The sequence below is a fragment of the Stenella coeruleoalba genome (assembly GCF_951394435.1).
Source record: "Stenella coeruleoalba genome assembly, chromosome: 10".
NCBI lineage: Eukaryota > Metazoa > Chordata > Mammalia > Artiodactyla > Delphinidae > Stenella > Stenella coeruleoalba.
In genome coordinates this window covers 88,037,347-88,056,359 of record NC_137156.1, presented here as the reverse complement: position 1 = coordinate 88,056,359, position 19,013 = coordinate 88,037,347, and positions in this window count along the sequence as shown.

The window sequence follows — 19,013 nt, the reverse complement described above, 5'->3', positions numbered from 1 at the left end:
CACCCATTACAGGAACAAAGCAGTGGTGTGTTGTTAAGAGCCTCGTGCAGTTCTTAGTGCCACACTTACCGGCCTCGTGTAGTCACAGCTGTCATCCAACTTGCACGCTCTTATAATAGGAAGCAGGTGCTGTGTTGGCATCTGGTGGGATCATCACAGCTTACTGAATACGAGAGTGTGGGCAGCTCAGTTTCCCCATCTGTAGAAAGGGCAGAAGGACTGCTTCCTCTGCTCCAGCACTAGGTTCTCCCCCTGGCTTCTTTGACATCACCAGAGAGGCCTCTCTGACCATCCTGTTTAATAGCATCCCCCGGCCTGGTACCCCGTATCCCTTTCCTCTGCTTTCTTTTTCACCATTGTTCTTATCACCACCTGACAGCATATGTATTTATTTGTTTATAGTCTCTCTCCCCAACCAGAATTCAACCTCATGAGAATAGAATCTTTCTGTGGTTCTGTTTGCTGCTGTCCCCCTGGAGTCCAGGAGAATTTTTGGCATTCATCTGGTGGGCAATAAAATGAGTCAGCTGATGGGTGAATCGTGAAATTCTTGTGAAAAAGCATATGGGTAAAATGTTCCATAGGCCACCTAGGCACATGGGAGGGCCTCAGTACAAAGTAGTTATTTGTACTGTTGTCAGTACCTTCCACCCAAAGATGCTAAGATGATGATTGACTTAATGACCTCACCCTTTTCTTTGCCTCTTGGTGGATCTCCTTGAGATGCTTCCCAAGTTACAATAGACATTCCCACAACACGGAGAGACATATGCAGGTGGTGTAGCATTTCAACTGTTCTAAGCACGTAAGGTGAAAATCGCGTATAGTTTGAAATTCCCTTGAAGATTCCTTAGGAGGACTGCAAGGCCATCCCAGCCTGGTTTCCCTTCAGCATCACAACAGATCAACAATTCTTTGGTTGAGCAACACATGGAGTATTAGGCTTGTGTTAGAGCCTATACTGTACCAAAAACTATAATAAAAAGTTAAGTCGTTATGCTTAACACTAGTCTGTCTAAACATCAGGATACTTCTCAGCAGGATGAGATCTTCACGGGATGGGACGCTCCTGGGGTCTGAGACCAAATGTAGATGAAGGTCCATGTCTCTTGTAAGTCACTCTAGACGTGCCCCTCTAGACTGGAAGGCTGGCCAGATTGACCGTCACTGTTTCATTTCTGTGTTTCTTCTGTCTTGACCTTTGTCTCTCTCTCCCTTGCCGTTCCCTTCACCCCTTTTCTTTTTTGCCGCGTTTAGAGTTAGCTGTGTGTGTTTATAGAATCGTGAGCAGTGACAAAAGCTGTCATGCTCAGAACATTTTCTAGTTGGAAGGATCTTTTGAAGACATCTTATCCAAACTTCGCCGTTTTACACAAGGTATGTAAGAAAGTTGTGTCTTGTCTAGAAGCACACAGTCAAGTTCTAGCAACAGAAGCCACTTGTGAGGCTTTCTAATCCATTGACTGTTCCATCTGCTTCATCTGCCTTCTGTTGTGTCACCTGTGACACTTTCACTCACCTTTCTCCGTCTTCCACTCCTAAAACCATTCTCCCCAGAGCAGTGCAGCTGCCTTGAGCTCCTCTCCCTCCTGGCTCAGGGTCTCAGCATCCTTTGAAGAAGGTGGCGTGCTTCTTCTTCTGTTCCCTCTACAGTCTCTTGCCTCAACCCCCCCCCCCGCCCCGCCCCAACCCGGCCCCCACCAGGAGTCAGGTGGATTTCCAAGAAGCCTCTGGAACACTGACTCACTGCTCTGTAGCCAGGCCAGTGCCCACCTCTTCCATCCTTTGGCAGCCACTGTAATTCCTGGTGGGAAACATCATTCATGAAGCCCCTATGGCAAACATGACAGCACGGGGCATCAGCGTCTGATGTTTTCTTTGAGTCATGTTGAGCCGGGGCAACTTTCTCACACAAAGATCAGGAAACATATCCAGGCAGACAGCACGAATGGATAATGAGGGGGACTTAGAGACTCCAACAGGATAAACAGAGCTACATTTTTAAAATAATAAGCGTTCACATATAAATGCAAGATTACTGGTGTAGATTAGATCGTGGCTCTCACAATGACCTCACGTTGCACTTATGTCCCGAGAAGGGTTTTGATGATGTGAGACATTACGCAGAACAACAGTTTGTGGCCAGAAAGCCACCAGAGTTCTAGAAAATGTTGAACCACTTAGAAATCGGACCCTTCTTATGTGATTTGCTTAGAGCCATTGGGCTAGTTTCCCAGCCATCACGCTCACATCCTCCACCACCATCTCTCCCGCTCTTCACTCTCCCCACAGGTATCTCTCCCACAGACACACACTCAATGCGCTTTTCAAAATTTTGCCAACAAATGTGTGCCTCTCATTTCCTCTTTCTCCCGTTACGGTCTTTTCAATACTCTCAAGGGCTATGACTGTGGCGAAAACCGTAAAAACCAAGGAGAAGGCACCTTGAAGGAAAGGCTGATTCGGAGCAGTGCTGTCACTGTACTTCCCCAAGGTGACTGGATGGTGCTGCGTGTTAATTACTGTGTGCCCTGTGCCCCCAGAGTTCTCTTTCCTTTTGATTCCTACTAGGAATGTTAAGTCTCTCCACGTGTTTCACAGACCACGCCCCCTCAACCCCTTCACCACTACGTATATTCATTCAAGTCGGGGCAGGAAGCGCGAAGAGAAAGAGAAAACTATAAAATGTCTGTCTGTACAGCCCTCCCTTCAATCTTTCGGCTAATGCCTAAGGTGACAACTCTAATGGCCTTTGAAGTTAAAAGTGGAGTTGAGTATATTTCAGTTGGTGCCTTTACAGTCTGACTGATGACATTTCATGTTGTAAAATAGTTTTGGTCCTGTGGTTTCTTCTCCTAGCAATGGATGGGAAAACCTTAATACATGAGGATATCGTATGATAAGTGGATAATAATCAGCGGGGACACGGGTGGTGCACAATCAACTGTGTGTGTTATTTTTAGAGTGTTCACGTGATATGATTCATCTTAAAAGCATTTCTAAGTGTTAGGATCTGAAACCATTGCCATGATTTACTGAAGTCATGGAGAACACATGTGACTCTTGTTTTGAAAATGACAGCATACAGATCCCATGGCTTTCTTCCTCCCCTTTCGGCTTCTTACAGAATTGGTGGGCAAAACCGAAAGACCAGTATAAATTTTCCCTGGTACCCTGCTGTCCGTGTTCAAAGACTGGGAGTATTGGGTGTACATGATCTATGTACCAAGGTGATATTCTAACAGAGACAAATTATGTTCAAACATCTGAAAGTCATCATTTCTATGCATATGCAGGCAGTTTGAGAAAAATCTACAAGAGGATCAAAAACAAGATTAAACCACATCTGTTTGGGTTCAAATGACACTGTCTATGTAGTTCAAAGTTGTTTCCTTTTGTATATATATATAAAAAAAACCCTGCCCAGCTGTTTTTTATCTTAAATTCTTAGCCTTTATCAAAGAAGTGTTTTCATTGGCTAGCCAGTGTTATTTCTAAAAGTTGAACTAGTTAGGAAAGGGGGCTAAGAAAAAGAAAATATGCTTTATTCATCTGGGTTCTATCCCCAGAGCCTTTCCTTGGCACTCAGAGAAAACTAATACAAGGGTTTTGTTCAATTCTAAATAGAAATGCTGTATCTACTGTGTGTCATCATGTCATAAATTAGGTCTTCCTTCATTTTATACCAGTAATTGATTACAACCAATAGTGATAAGAAACGTGAAACAAAAAAATGAATCCTCAAAGACATGAATTATATAACAAATAAGCATGTGACTGCGTGAATGTTATGCACTGTTGGATGGGAAAGGGGAAGCTTTTGAAAGCTGCCCCCTCTCTCAGAGATGTGGGTGTAGAGTGATAATGCCCTAGCAGTGTGTTTCTTTTAGACATCTGATACATTCATACATTACAAAATCACATCTGATTACAAAGTCCTCCTATTTTATGAGAAATAAATAACCTCCACTATGAAGCACCACTAAATGGGTCATTAGAATGAAACGTGAAAGCAAAAAATAAGCATGAATCAGAGGAATGTGATATGACGAGCAAACGTTTCTAAGCAATTGCTTAGCTGCTTTCTGGTGAGATGATTCTCCTGTAATTTCCAGCTGTTTTTAGCAGAATGACTAAACCACATAATACAGACAGTTTTCCATATACATAAACACAAATGGACTCTATTGGTCTTACCCCCATGTCAACCATCAGCAAGTAACTTTAAGGAGGTTTATTGTCGTTGCAAAAACCTTTTCGTCATAGCCTTTACAGTCAGTACTCCCTTAAACACACCCAGAAGTATTCTTTTTCCTTACCAGACAAGGAGAGCTTTAAAGCCTTTGTCCCTAGTTTGTGTCAAAGAAGCCAATTCAGTTTTCCTCAGTTTTGATTGCCATAAAAACCTATTTCTGCTATGAAATAAATACTAAGTCCTAGGTATGAATGCAAAATGCACTGCACCTTCTCACTCATGGGGTTCTATCAATGTCTTCTTGTTTCCTTAATATATTGAAAATACTCAGTTTAACATAGTGCTTGGGCTTCTGAGTCATTCTTCCTGACTTCTTAGTTTTGCCCCTTACCAGCTAATTAATTTTGGCTACTTCACCTCAGTTTCCTCATCTATAGCATGGAGACTATCATATGACTAACTTCATTGAGACATTGGAAGGCATAAATGAGAAAAGACATGCGAAGCCCTTAACAGCATGCCTAACTCATAATGTCTGCTCAAAAAAAAAAAAAAAAACCAGAAACAACTATTTATCATCATTATTCTGCAGGCTGGTCTAAATCTTTTCTCTGCTCCTTATTCCCTACGGTCCTCACCCCATTGCTCTCCGGTGAGCTCAGATCATGAGCCAGGTTCCGCCGTGGAACAGGCAGTTGAGGTTATCCGGCCATTTCCATTGCTGGCTGTATCCACCCTCTCTCCCTTCCTTAGCTCCTCCTCCTGGAAAAGTCGCACTCTTCCCTTCTGAAACTAACTCCTACCGCTCAAAGAGAGCACGTGGGTTTGTCAAGTGTGAGCCAATGGGGTGGCTCGTCCTGCGCTTGCTCAGTGGGAGAGACTGCCCGTGACCAAATGCCTTTGTCTGCCCTGATCCACAGAGAGGAGCCGGACAGAAAGGGTGGTCGAGGGATACCGCCAAGTCCAAGTTCTTGGACCTGGCTCTTCTTGCCTCTTCTGAGCCCTGACTCCACCATTTATCCTCCTTCTCATCACATTTTGCCATGCCTCTCTCTCGGAAATCGTGAAAATAACATCTTAATAGCCTCCTAACTGTTGCCTTACCCCATCCCATTTCCTCACACACCTGTTGCCAGGTTCATCGTGCAAAGCTACTCCTGTTCAGAAACCTTCACGGCTGCTATTACAAACAGAAAGAAGAAAAAGAAAAAAGCTGATAGAGAGGGGAGAACATCAAGATTTTACTGCCTTTGTTGAGGAAGAGAAGTTTAGTCTTGAAAAGAAGATAAAAATTGTGGCGCTTTCTGTGTGCCAGACACCGTGCTACATGCCTGGCTCATTTTCTCCTTTTTAAACGTCACGAGAATTGAATGAGGTGGGCCTTCTTGGTGTCGCCATTTTATTAATAAGGAAACTCGGACTTAGGTTAACCTTGCTTGAGGATGTGTGGTAGGATGTGTTGCTATTTAATCATTGTGCGTGTGTGTGTTTCTTATCTCCACCCCCAGCGCCACCCTCACTTGGCAACATGGAAAGCATCCTAGATGCACAGTAGTTACCTGATAAATCCCTTTTAAATCAAATTGGTCCCCAGGCTTCAAGCAAATCCTCGTCAGTCACAAAGGACAGCTGCATGACTCCTCAGAGCATTTCTTTTTTTCAAAGCTTACATTGCATTGGACCTTTTCATTCTCAAAGCACGTTCCCGTGCCTCTTATTTGATCTGCAAAGCAACCACATAATCCAAATCTTAATATTCCCATTTTGTGGATGTGGAGAATAAAGTTCCAGATAGTTCCGTGATTTTCCAGCGTTGTACACCAGTGAAATCACTGAACTAGGAAACAAACCCAAGTTTCTCCCATCTTAAGTAAAATTTCCTTAACCTAAAGCTTGAAGTACACCTCTTTAGATGCCTGGAACAGTAGCTCAGAGACTACTAGAAGTTGGTAAGCTATGTTATTTTTAAGTGAAAGAGCCGCTGAAGACCTTAAAATCTGTCCGTAGTTAGGAACGTCAGCCCGCAGCGTGTGGTTTCCCTGCCTACTGCTTGCCTTCGAGGTGAGTTGAGGACAGAGTTTCGGCTTAACAGTGAAGGTCTTCGTTTTCCTGAATTTATTTAACAACCACTCTGGATGTTATTTCAACACAGTTTATCTTCCTCCACAGTAATATGCCCCTTTATAATTTCAAGGCAGATCAACATGGACTGGGGCTCTTGAGGTTTCTGGACAAAGGTGGCACTGAGGCTTATTCAAGGGATTTGGATTTCAAATGGGCAGAGGAGGGCTTGGCGAAACGCCTGCCTGGAGATGTTGGGTGGAACTGCCAGGAAGGGAACGTTAATGCTGCTTCTGTATTGGGCTGATCTTCACCCAGGGAAAGAACAAGTAAGCACAGAGATGCTTCTGAAAGTGGTAGGAGGAAATCCGATTTTTTTAAAAGAGTATTTTGGTCTCTTGGTTCCAGAAAGATTCAGTTAGGTGGGTGTTCAAAGGAGAAATAAGGAAAAAGTGAGGCGTAGCATCTACAGTCCGGCCAGCTATGGATCGAGGAGGTGGCAGAAAGACCTTGTTACTATTTCGGACGTAGGATTCTACACCAAAGATGCATCAGGGCTCACAGCTGGCCTTGACTCATTATTGGTTATGTGTCTTCTGTGTTGATGTCCCACTCCTTCATTAATTCAGCTACACCTATCTGTCATGTAAAGAAGGAAACAAGCTCAACATATCTTATACCAAAAGCATAGATTTTCTGTTCTTGAGTAGGAAATTTTCTGTGCACTTCATGTTTGACCAGGAACCACAAAAATTGATTTTGAGGAATCCTTTTTCCCTAACTAACTTTAAATCTGTCTAAAAAACAAAAATAAAAATAAATAAAAGTTTGGTGCTCTTCACGCTTGGATCTCTTCAAAATGCGCCTCCCCCAGTGGGCCTCCCCTCAAACCTAACATCTAAACTCATATCACAAATTGTTAACTTCTCCTCAGGTGCAATAATGGCGGTCTGCTACTGCATGCAAAGAAGAAAATGGGTACTTATCTTTTGGAAATACATCATGAAATATTTATAAATGAAGTAATCAGGCAGAGTTGGTGTAGATAGAGAGGAGATAAGATTGCTCATTGTTGAAAGGGGCTAGGGTTACATGGGGGTTCATTTTACTATTCTTCTTACTTTGTGTATTTGAATTTTTTCCTGACAAAGAAATTTTAAAGTAATTTTTTAAAGTGAATATAAAATAGTGCCCCCCCCCACCCCAGCCTCACAACCTACACTAGGTCACTCTGCTTTGCTTCGTCCCATTTGATGTTTTTCCCAGCACCTTAGATCTCTCAAATCATCTTGTCAGTGAATTGGTTTACCTTTCAGATCCCTCAGAATGTAAGCTCCATGAGGGTAGACACCTGGTCTGAATTACTCATGTCTTATTAAGAACACAAATGGTGAAACATTCAGATCTAGGTTTATATCTCAGCTTCACTGTTTTCTAACTGGAAGGCCTGGAGCAAGTTACCTAATTGTGGAACCTGTTTTCTTACCTTCTACACAGAGCTTCTCTCTCTTCTTCACGAATGGTATGAGCATTAATTAAAAACACGTATTAAGAGCCCATCAGAGGACTTGTCACTTGCTAGCCTTTTAACAGATTCATGTCTTTTAGGTCTTTCATTGTCTTGTGTCTGGGATAGTAATTGATATTTACATTTTAGTCAAGTCCAGCATTTGGGAGGATTGGGCAACTAAAGGTATTTCTCTTCACTTTAAAAATAGACTCAGAAATTGAAAAGTCTACTTTTGCCTTTACCAGTTGGGACTTGATCTATAAATCCCTTTTGCTGATTTCTTCTGCAAAATGGAAAAACCATAATACATGAGTTGGGGTGATCATGAAGATGAGAGAGATAAAAAGTGCTTGGAACCCCATATAAATGCCAAGCCAAATTTTGTAGGAATCCAAAACGCATTTGAGATATTCAGCAGTTCTCCTAAGGCCTGATTACAGGCTTGATGGCCCTAATTTTTCTCTAATATATAATTCTCTGTTATAGTACTCTACAAAAATGCTGTAGCATATCATTAATGCTTACAAAATGTCATAAAAGTGCACAGAGCAGAAAACCTCCCAGCTAGAGAAATTTTACCATCTGAAGATAGAGGCAGTTAACTTTAATCTAGGAAACTGAAAAACAACCACAGATTGGGTGGGTATCTTGGAGAGAACGTTCCTTCTTGTTCCTTTGAAGTAGGGGACGCTATTTGAGAACCGATGATGTTTGACTATAGAGGAAAATCCAAATTAATTTCCCAAAAGTACTCATAGTAAAGGGAAGGAGCAATAGCAATCAGGGGAGGAAATTTTTAACAGAAAAGAACCCTCTATTGAAATTGATTAAGAATCAGAACAGAGAATTAATTTGTCTACAGACAGATTTTTTCAAGAGAAACCTAAGTTTGAAGTTGTTGGAAACAAAGGACAAAAGCAGCATTATGGACATTTGGGAAGCTGTATTGCATTGCCCATCGAATGCACTGGACTGCAGATAAGGTCAGTGCATGATTTTGGAGTTGAAAACAATCTGAGCTGTTAAAAGCCTATGATGGTTATTCCTAGAGGTAAAGAATAAGTAAAATCAGTCAATGAATTAATAAATACTTAGTGAGAACCTACTGTATGTCCGGCTCTGAGGACATACCAAGGGAAGCCAGGCAGGTGTATTCCGTGTCTTCACAGCATTTATAGTCCGCTTGAGAAAACAAGTACTAAGTAATAATAAGACAAGTGCCTATAGATAACTGGCTAAACTACGGTACACTTGCAAAATACTGTTAAGGAATCCTCAGGAGAATTTAATAAGGAAGTCTGTCCAATCTAGGGGAATGAGAAAGGGGATGGAGAAGACACAGAAAGTAACCCTGAGGAAGTTTCATTTATTCAAGCTTGATCATGCATAATTGGGAGTTGGCTGGGTTTCCAGTGGGGAAAGGCTTTCTACAAATAGCTAATAGCTTGTACAAAGGCCCCAAGGTAGGAGAAAGCAGATTGAGTGTGTAAACAGAGAAGCTAAAGTGGAAAGAAATTGGGGAAGGTGGTAGCCAAGATGAACCTGGAGGAGTAGCTAGGAGTCAGATGATACAGGGTCTTGGTAAGGACTTAGGACATTATCCTATGTGCAACAGGAAGTTACAGGAGGTAAGACCAAAGAAAGTTTAACAACTCTTCTTGTAATATTCATTCCATAATGCGGTCAATTATAATTGGAATGATCTGGAAGACAGACCATTTGTACACATTGGCCAAGATACCCAGACATCTCCAGAACTGTAGGATTCTGAGAACTCACTGTGCCCTGAGACTAAAGAATCACAGTGTGTCCTGCCAAATGGAAGATAGACATACACAAACACACAAAAACAAAGCCTTGGAGACCATCTCTGGAAAATAGGCAAAAGAATTCTAAACCACATCTAAGGCACAAGTGCTTAGAAGACATGTCAAGTGGGTGAGGTTGACCCACCCAGAGGGTTATTGGGCATTTGCAGTGCATAGGCTGGGGTAGAAGGGTAATCCAAAAGGTGGACTACAAATGGGAGTGGTGGACTACCATCCCTGAAAAAATATTCTGCCTTGTGGTTGGTCACATACGAATCTGCTTACTGTATCTTACGAAGGTTCCACCCATTTGCTCAAGACAAGAACCTGGGAATCATCCTTGATTCCTCCTCCTTTATTCCAGGCGATGAATCTGTCAGCAAAGTACTTGTTATTCTTACTTCCAAAATAGATCTTGACTCGATCTCCACTGTTACCACTCTGGACCAAACCACCAGCCTCTCTGGCCTTGCCAACTGAGGTAGCATCCTAGTCCTTTGCCATCCATTCTCCTGTAGTAGAGAATGAAATATTCTTCAGTGGTTCTTCAATATTCTTGGTTTCCCACTGCACTTAGAAGACTGTCATTCCTTTTCCTGGCTTACAGAGCCCTGCATGATCTGTCCCTCTGCCTACCTCTCCATCCTTATTCCATGCCTCCCAGTATCCTCTCAAACTAACCTTGATTCAGTTCCTTGAATGTGCCATACTTTCTTCTGCCTCAAAACCCTAGAACAGTGCTTCTCCAAGTGTGGTCCAAGGGTCTTCTGTATCATCTGGTAGGTGGTAAGAAACACAAATTCTCAGGTTCTACCCCTGGGGGTGGGATCCAGAGTTTATGTTTTAACAAGCTCTCCAGGTGATTTTTTTTTGAGTGCTAAAGTCTGAAAGTCATAACTCTAAAGAATTCTCTTTTCTGGGCCTGAAATGCTCTGTGCTTTTAGCTGCAAGTTTACCAAAAAACAGAATAACAGCTGTTCAAAATGTAGAAATCTATTTCTTTCTTATGAGAAATTCTGTGTAGGTATTTCAGAGCTGGAATGGGATTCTACTTTTCCAGCAACTTAGACTCCTACTGTCTTGCTCGCTACCATTCTTGCCTTCTGTTCTCAAGCTCACATCATGATTCAAGATATCTGCTTCAGTTCTTGCTGTCATGGCTTCATTCTAGGCCACTGGAAGAGATAAAGGAAAAGGTCATGACACTTCCTTAAAGATACTTCCCAGAAGTTGCACACACCACCTCCATTTATGTTCCTTTGACCAGAATCCAGGGTCTTCGTATGTGAAAGCAAGGAGTGATTCATGTGATGGATACAAGAAGTAGGCCAGTTGCAGAACCTCTCCTTGGACTGCGTGAGCCTTCTGGCTTTACTGAAAGGTTAAAGATATTTTCTCCCCATCCTTCTTATAGCAGAACACAAGCCTGGGCCACGTGTACCATCATTAACATCTCTGTTAGATTTCAAGTAAGATTGCAAGTAAGAGAAAACTCTGGCAACAGCCATAGAAATCATTTATTGGAAGAGTACCGGGTAATCCACTGAATCCATGGAAGAGATGAACAACTATGCATAGGTCAAGATGGGAATCAGGAAAGCTCCAGCCTTTACTTTGTAGAAGTCAAGGAGAGTTTATTCACATAGGTGCTGCCATGAGATGAATCAACTCCAAGACCCATTTTCATGTGTCTACTTGAGTTGCGTTTTCCCAGAAGAGAGATTTCAATGTGTCTAGCTCGTGACGGGCTGTACCTCCTGCCACGTGACCACTGCTGTGGTCTTTGATGCCAGGCCTCTGCAGCCCTCTGGATTCTGGTCTGTTTTTCAAGTCTAGTCCCCAGCTTCCTGCTGAGTCTGTAAGTTTCTGATATTCTTTAGATAAATTCCCCCTTCCTTAGGATAACTATAGTCAGAGCCTGTTGCTCACAACCAAAATCCTGGCTAAAACAAAGGGGCTTTGTTCAAAGGGTTGTTGGTAGTTGATGTCCATATATTTGGGAGACTGGGGACATGATGACATTGGTACAGTAGGCTAGAATCTTATTTATGTATCATGGGATAAAGCTAAAGATAGTAGGGGTTATGGACTTGACCTGATTGAAAACCTCTCAATGAGAGGTGTAATGAACTTTGGCCAAACCCCAAAGTAAGGCTGCAATTTCTCTTACTGTATATTTGTACACTACTCTGTATTCTGAGTGAATGGTTTTCACTGATTACAATTGTCTTCTTGCCTCTGATTATAAAAATCTTGAAATCAAAGCAGAAAGGCCTGCAATAAACCCGTTCCCCTGCCAAAGTGTGTTTGTCAAAACAGCAGACAAAACAGAACTCAATTTGATCATCCCAGGAGAATGGAACTTGGAAATCCTTTGCCAGAAATATTTTCAGAGCAAGCCTTGAATCAGGAGGTGCCTTTTATCTCTGGAGACATCAGTAAGCTGACCTAGGAAAATGTAGCTCTGCTCTCTCCAGCCTTAAATGTGTGGGAACCAGACGTATGTCTCCATATGCCAGAATTTTTATTACAGAACTAACCCAACCCCCTCAAAGAGCATCGTAAATTCACAGTAACACGTCCATCGTGACTTTTACCAGTGAATGTGGGGGAAAATACAAATATCGTCAAGGTCAGTGTTCACCAAACAACATCCAAGAAACCATTAGTGACCCAGCCAAGGGCCTCAGCCACTTTAGCCTCACTCTGTCCTTGATTTTTCTACATTTATTGAGCCAACTCTACATACAGAAAGTTTGCCCCCAAGAGAGCCACTTTCTGAGAAACAACAGAACCTCACAAATCTAGAGGGCATCTATCTTAAGAGACATGATGAAAACCATGAACTTGGAGCATCAAAAAAAAAAAAAAAAAGACTTCACTCTCTTTGGAAATCCTATACATTCATCCTTAAGGCACTTAACCCTAAAATACGTGCCAAGAAGTGGCCATCTGATAAATAGTACTTGGGCTACAGCCAATAAACATATGAAAAGTTGCTCAGCATCATTAGTCATCAGGGAAATGCAAATTACAATCACCATGGAATAGCATTACACCTACCAGAATGGCTGAAGTGAAAAAGATTAACCATACCACATATTTCAGAGGATGGAGAAATTGGAACTTTCATAAACTGCAGGTGGGAACTTAAACTGCTTTAGCAATTTTGGAAAACTATTTGGTATTATCCACTAAAGTATATATATATATATGTGTGTGTGTGTGTGTGTGTGTGTATATATATATATATATATATATACACACACACACACACACACTCTGTGACTTCCAGTTCCACCCTTATGTATATGTCCAACAAATTTATTCACACATACTAGAAACATGTACAAGAATGTGTTTAGCAACATGATTTGTACTTGCTGTAAACTGATAATAATCAAATGCCCATCACCTATAAAATATAAGTAAATCTATGCAATTAATACTGTACAGCAATGCAAATGAACAAGCTACAAATGACATACATGAACCTTAGGAAATTAATGTTCAGTGAGGGAGGCCAGAAACGAAAGAATACGTTATGTATTATTCTATTTATACAAAGTGGAAAAACACGTATAAGCACTATGGTGTTAGAAGCCAGGATGGTGGTCACCTCTGGGGAGGAAGGAAGGGTATTGATTGGAAGGGGCTAGAGGGGAGTCTTCTGGGGGACCTGGTGTTCTAAGTCCTTGATCTCAGTGGTAGTTAAATGAGGGCTCTATAATTTAAGCTGTACATTTATAGGTTGGACATTTTTCTGTATATGGACACTTCAAAATAAAAATTTAAGAAAAAATACCACTGGAGATTACTGGAATAAATATATTTCCAGTCCTGAATTGTCAAAGAGCCACGGTGAATTGGAAATCTGCAATCATACCTGGATTTGTTGTTCATCCGTCTCAGTGTCCTCATAGGTGAAGACCTAAGAATTTGTACCTAAAAGGATTACCTTGGGCTTGCAACTGTGCTGCTCCTCTGCCTGTTATCCTTTTTCTGGACCCTTCTTCCAACTCGTTTAAGCTGGATAATTTTTACTAGTCTTTAAGATACGAGTGGGTTTTTTAAAATTTATTTTATTGAAGTATAGTTGATTTACAATGCTGTGATAATTTCTGCTGTACAGCAAGGTGATTCAGTTATACATATATATACATTCTTTTTTAAAATATTCTTTTCCATCTTGGTCTATCACAGGATATTGAATATAGTTCCCTGTGCTCTACAGTAAGACCTTGTTGTTTGTCCATGCTATATATAATAGTTTGCATCTGCTAATCCCAAACTCCCAGTCCTTCCCTCCCCCCACAGCCCCTCCCCCTTGGCAAACACAAGTCTCTTCTCTGTCTGTGAGTCTGTTTCTTTTCATAGATGGGTTCATTTGTGTCATATTTTAGATTTCACATATAAGTGATATCACATGATATTTGTCTTTCACTTTCTGACTTACTTCACTTAGTATGATAATCTCTAGGTCCATCCACGTTGCTGCAAATGGCATTATTTCATTCTTTTTTATGGCTGAGTAGTATTTCATCATATATATGTACCACATCTTCTTTATCCATTTGTCTCTTGATGGACATTTAGGTCGCTTCCATGTCTTGGCTATTGTAAATAGTGCTGCAATGAACACTGGGGTGCATCTGTCTTTTCAAATTAGAGTTTTCTCCGGATATATGCCCAGGAGTAGGATTGCAGGATCATAAGGCAACTCTATTTTTAGTTTTTTGAGGAACCCTCCATACTGTTTTCCATAGTGGCTGTACCAACTTGTATTCCCACCAACAGTGTAGGAGGGTTCCCTTTTCTCCACACCCTCTCCAGCATCTGTTATTTGTAGACTTTTTAATGATGGCCAATCTGACCGGTGTGAGGTGGCAACTCACTGTAGTTTTGATTTGCATTTCTCTAGTAATTAGCAATGTTGAGCATCTTTTCATGTGCCTGTTGACCATCTGTGTATGTTAAGATGCAAGTGTCGATGTCACTTGCTCTAGGAGGGCAGTGATTGCTATGCATTGATGATACCACATCCCTGTCACTTCCATGTCACAGTGGGTCTCATCAGGGTACTCATTTCAGCAAAAAGTGACTCAGGCTGACCAAAAAGAAAAGGAACTTTCAAAAGAGTAATAAGAGGCCTCCAGCATCACTGGGAAGACTGGAGAATTCAGCTTAAAGTCAGCAGCAGGAAAAAATAGCTAAAATCATGCTTTGGAGAGATTTTGGTGAAGAAAATGCTATCCCCATCGCAGCCACCGTCAGAGAAATAAAGTGCCTTGTCCCTTCCTTGAGACAATAGAACCTATTCAGAGTCTAGCAAGGTGTTATCTGATTGGCACAACCTATTTCACATGCCTATGACATAGCTGCAAGAGATGCTAGGAAAATGTACCCAGTATCTTCAGCCTTTATGGTTGGAAGAGGTCTCTGCTCCATCTCAATAAGAAATTTCTCAGCAAAGCGGATCAAATGCTAAGTGTCTAAAATAAATTGCAGGAGTTAAACAGGCCATATTTCTTTGTTTACTTTTCTGCCTTTCCCAAATGGCGGCAATATCCGAGAGGCCAAGAACCACATCCAGCTTGGGTACCAGTTCATCTTTACACTCAGCACAGTGCCTAACGCAGAGCAGGCCCTGAGTTGAACACTGTTGAACAAAGGAATGACAGATATAATAGTTATAAAATTGTTTAACATCGTATGTGGCACACAGTAAGAGTTCTTCAAAAATAGAGCAATGGATCCTTTGAAGATGGGTGTCATTTCTCATTCTGTTTTGTGTCCCTAGCAATATATCAGATACTTAGTATGTATTCAATTATGTTGGTTCAGTGAATAATTAAATCAATGAGTTAATGGATATGTGTTAATGTAATTCATTTCGAGTAAGCTATATCCAAGGAGCTGTTTCGAGCACAGATGCTTGAAGGTTGAACAGTGACCCAGCTAGGCAGCGAGATCCTGGAGCGGGGAGGTCGCATAATGGGCTTTCTACCATCAGTCACTAAAAGTGCACTGAAGCTCGTATCTGTATAAACAATCTCTCTATGAACCAAAGTAGAAACGCTTCTTTTTGCTTCTTCATCTGCTTCGCAAGGCTCTCGTTGCTCTCCTTACTCCCAACTGCCTGAACGTGTAGGGGCAGACGGGCATGCGGTGTAATTCATACCCCTGTAAAATCATCAGCTATTGTTCCGATCCCTTTGCAGAGAGCCCAAGTCATAGAATATCAAATCTCATGTCCCGTATTGTCTTTGGGGCATGTATGGCTGATCCAGATGGCAGCATAAGTTCTGATTTCCGGCAGGTAGTAGTGATTAATCTACCCCCAATGGTTATGACTGGAACTTTCTTGAAGATTTCTTAAGACTAGGAGTATCTGACTCAGCACTATCACCCAATCCCAAAGTTTGGCCTAACTGTATATCTTCAGCTGCAGTCATCCACCGTGATCTAGAAACAGATGTGATGTAGGGAGGAAGAAACTCGGGACCTGATTGGGGTCCAGGATTATATTTAGTCCCATCATAATACAGCCTGATCCTGATGCAATCATTTGACAGGAGATAGAATGTGAATCAAATAAAAGCCAACTAAAACTATTGTCAGATTTCAGTAAGCAGTTCGGCTACACGAGAAGGAAGTGGGGAGGAGCGGGGAGGCGGGGAAGGGAGAGGAAGAGTTAAAAACTCCAGATGGTTATATTTATTTGCAAAAAAGAAAAAAAAGGAAATTTTGAAGCATGGTAATAGTTTTCTTCAAATTTGGAATAGCTTCAAAACTGTTTTTCATGTGTAAGGCTAGGTAATAGCAAATTAAAAGAATAGGTAACTGTGATTACCCAAGCCTCCGGATTTTTTTTTTTTTTTTTTTCTTTTGAAGACCTTGAAGCACGAGTTCACTGTAAATGATGACCAGTAGGTGGCAGCATAACCTCCACCATTTTGATCTTTATCTGCCAAACTCCGGGGCTATCATCTTTTGAAAGTTAACAGTCACAAATTGCATACCGGCTGCCCAATTTGTTGGCTGTTGTAACTCTTCTTTTATGATACACTCCTCTTTTCAAAGAGATCCATTTAACCCATATATCCTTCAAATCTGTGCACAGTACTGAAGATGCATCCGCAGTGTGCCAACCTGCCTTTTTTCTTTTTCCCTTCTTTCTCTTGGCTTTTATACAAGCAAATCTTTGCGTGTCTAACAGTATAAAGACAACTAACTGTTCTATTAAATGTTGCTTCTACCTATCTCGTATGTGTAACCACTTACCTACACATTTACTCACCAAGTACCAAAGCACTGCCAGTGGAAACAGAAAGGATGGGGGATTGATTTTAAACAGATTATGGTTCCGATCCCGGCTTCATCACTTGACTCATACAAAGATGAAACGACTAGATTTAGCGATATCTGCCTGGTAGGATTATTGTCATAAGTATATACAGTAGTTGAATTCACTGAATGTTGATTGAGCTCTGACTACGCACCAGGCATCGTGTCAAGCCCGGGGAATACGCACTACATTGGCTTTATCCTAAAGAAGGTCACAGTTTACAGCTGAGCTGTCCAATACGGCATCCTCTTGCCATGTGCAGCTATTTAAATCTAAAGTAAGCAAAATTAAGTCCGATTAAAAATCCAGTTCCTGGAGTGCACTGGCCACATTTCAAGCGCTTGATAGCCTTATGTGACTCATAGGTAGCATATCACGTAATGCAGATAGGGCCCATTGCCATCATTGCAGAAAATTCTATTGGACAGCACTGGTCTGGATGGCTAAAACAGACTCATAGAAGTTGATGATCAGTTTCAAAAGCGCTTTCGAAGACCAACACACGGAACAGGGAGGTGAAACAAACAAACAGCAAAGAGTGATGTACTCTTCCCTGTGGTGTCCCAGAAAATTTAGAGACAGAGGTCGTTCTAATGGAAGCCTTGACACAAAAGATGATACTCAAGAAGTAGTCTGAGGAGTATCAGGGTGCTTTCAGGAAGACCTGAGGGAAGGAGAAATGTCTCTGAAGAGGCACATCTGTGCAAAGGCTTTAAGGAAGACAGAAAACCACACAAGTTCTGCTCAGGGAACCCGAGCTGTTCTGTATTGTGGAAGGCTAGAGACTGAGAGGCAAGGAAAGTTAGACGGAAGGAGATGCAACTAAGGAGAGAAAATCGCCCACTAGATTTTGAGTGTTAGAGCGAACCCTCATGACGGCTTAGCTTTTCTTTCCCCAGTGTAAGAGAACCAGTGGTCACCCTTTTTACAGCTGTGCTCAGAAGGAGGGAGCACAGAAAGAGGGAGAGGTTCCTGACGGATTCTTTCCACAACTGCGTCCAAGTGGAAAATGAAACTAACCCCTTCAGCCTGTACAGCACCTCCCAGAACAAGGCTGTTTTGCTCACACATTCCTCAGACTGTGAGAACAAGCCACCAACCATGTCACCAATAACACAGCTGCCCCAGCAGCCCCCGTGGATGTGCATCCCCCCCCCAAGTGAGTGAGGAATGCCTTCTGCCAACATTAAAACGGATTCAAGCCTCGTGAGTCCTAAGCTTTGAACCCATCTCCAACTTTCTGTGGTTACAGTTCATAGTTGGCTGGCAAAATATGACTTCCTGGTTCTAAGATAAAAGACTTGAGGGGTGGGAGCGGGGAGAAGACTTAAAAAAAACGAACTTGACATCAAATGGCTCTCGCAAAATGCAACTTTAATGAGCAAAGCGCCGATGAGTTCTACTCATCCCGATGACATTTCTGAAAATGTCATCTTTCAAAATTTCAGGAGAAGGAGGTTCGGCAGATAGGTTTGGGGTTTCTTTAGTCTTTAGATATTTGGGGAAGAGTGGAGGTATTGCTGATTCCCAGGGCACAGCGAAGAAGAGGAAAGGGCCCCGTTTCGGGGGAGGGGAGAAAGAAAAAGCTCTGTTGTAATAGATGTTCCAAAAATCATCCGTCTTTCCTAAGAGATGAGGTGGGGATGGTGGAGGAGGGATCGGCGGAGCTCTTCATACGGTTTCATTTAAGCTTGAATAGAGATAATCAGCTCTGCTGTTTATTTCCATACCAAATGCTCCGGGGGGCCAGAGCTCTGTCACATTCCTAACCGAGATCATTTTAGCGGCAATCTTTCTGGAATAGAAAATGTACTCAAGACACTTCCTCGTAAAGAGTTACCAGGAGAATCTAGAAGAGCCCTCCTGGATTTTCAGGAGCAAATGGCTCTCCTCTTCCCTCCCAGGTGGCCAATTATTCCTGTGACAACACCTCATACTTTCCATGTGATGCCCTTTGACAGAGGAGAAGCTGAGCCCAGCTAAATGCTCATCCACTTGACCCTTTATCTCTTTATCATCCCAAGTAGAAAGTTGGGGGAGGGGTGATGGCACCAGGGGTCAGCTGTAAACCCTTGCTTCAGTGGTGATGAG